The sequence below is a fragment of the Parasteatoda tepidariorum genome, chromosome 9 (genome assembly GCF_982258835.1).
Source record: "Parasteatoda tepidariorum strain Cologne lab strain chromosome 9, Ptep-v5.0, whole genome shotgun sequence".
Classification (NCBI taxonomy): domain Eukaryota; kingdom Metazoa; phylum Arthropoda; class Arachnida; order Araneae; family Theridiidae; genus Parasteatoda; species Parasteatoda tepidariorum.
Genome location: NC_141763.1, coordinates 52,799,929 through 52,801,698, shown reverse-complemented (window position 1 = coordinate 52,801,698; position 1,770 = coordinate 52,799,929). Strand labels below are relative to the sequence as shown.

Genomic DNA, 1,770 nt, shown 5'->3' with positions numbered 1-1,770 from the left:
AGATTCGATGAAAAAAAATATCGATTTTAAATTTCATTGTCTGCACATTTAAATGTTAGGCTTAAAGTGAGTGGGGCGCACTTTTTATTTTCAGAAAATTGTTCGCCTCTTTTAAGTTTTATTAATACGATTTATACGACGTGTGTATAAATAACATAATTATACTTTCTTATGAAAAATAAGCATACGTATAAAGAGTAAACATACATACACATAAAACTTAACATAAACAAACAGTTTTCTCAAAACAAAAAATGTGTCCATTCGCAATATGCCTATAATAACAATTCATCAACTTTAGTACGCATGCCATTTTCCCAAACATCGTGTTTCCTACTTGCAGGTTCAGAAACTTTTATAAATCTAATTACAATACAATAGATTCATGTAAAAAATTTGACACTATGTACAGTATTGTAGTGCATGAATTACGTTCCATATAATAATGTCGGATAAAAAAAATTCTAATGAAGCTAGGATACAGTTTATTCTAAATCGATTAATTTATTTTTCTAATAAATTAAATGTTTAAAACTGTAGAATGAAAATCAACACTCGTTTATTGCATTCATCAATTTATTTTACAATAAAAGTGAATTTCAAATTGATCATTAATGTTCAATTTAACTTTAAAAAAAATTTAATTCTAATTATAGACAGTATTACAAATTTATAAAAAAAATGCATATTTTTACGTATTAAAAAATAAAATAACTGGTAATGTTTGAAAAATACTTACAAATATAATTTTAGTATGTTTGTCTTAAAAAAAAATTTATATTTTTGTAAACTGAAAAAAAAAAAAAGATTATTAAGGATCAAAGTTTTAAAATTTGTTTCTCGATAACAAAATTTTAAAACCGAAATTATCAAATAGAAACACCTTCTCAATTTTAAATAGTTTTATTCGCTTTTAAACATATTTCTTAATATTATTGTGTTACAATTTTTAAAGTTTCTTAAGAAAAACATACGCAAGAAATTACAAATATTATAAACGTGTGAAAATATTCTATATTTAATTCATAACTTGTATTTTATTTTTCAATATATTTTTTTATAATACACTATTTTCCAATTTGATGCAAGCAGTCGTGGCCGAGTGGTTAAGGCGATGGACTTGAAATCCATTGGGGTTTCCCCGCGCAGGTTCGAATCCTGCCGGCTGCGGAAAGTATTCTTTTTATTAAGAAGTTAATGCTTGATGCATGCATTTCGATAGAGAATTAATTAAGGAATATAGTGAGGCAAATATTAATTCCTATTAAAATTTTTTCTTTCTTTTTTTACGGATAAAACATAAGTTTTTATTATAAAATCTTTTATCAATTTTCGAATTCAGTTAAATCAATTTATTTACTGTGCGTTTCATTCAATCTGTTTTTATTTTATTTTTTTAATCCATTTTTGTACAAATGTTAAAACAGTCAAAAAATTTATTTTATTCATTTAGATTAAGATCTCCTTTATTTATATCAATAAGTTATTATATCAGTCATCATTTATTTACATTAATATCTTTATTTACGTTAAATATCTTTATTTATATTTAAATATCCATAAATCAGATATTTTTAATGTGCTTTAAACAAAATTTTATATTCAGAACACTATAATAATGATTTTGAGCTATAGTATGAGGCCTAGTTTCAGATTAAACATGTATGAAGTGTGAAATAAACATATATAAAAAAATAATTGTTACTTATTTATTTTAAAATTCATCTTCCTCTGACATTAATTCTTTTCAAATTAATAAAAAATTAGGTG

At 23.2% G+C, this 1,770-nt stretch overlaps 1 non-coding gene across 1 annotated transcript; it reads left to right on the top strand.

Annotated features, from left to right (window-relative positions):
- Positions 1-1,088: 1,088 nt before the first annotated feature.
- Positions 1,089-1,170, top strand: TRNAS-UGA (transfer RNA serine (anticodon UGA)). The gene has a single exon. It is a non-coding gene; the product is annotated as a tRNA-Ser (tRNA).
- Positions 1,171-1,770: the final 600 nt, after the last annotated feature.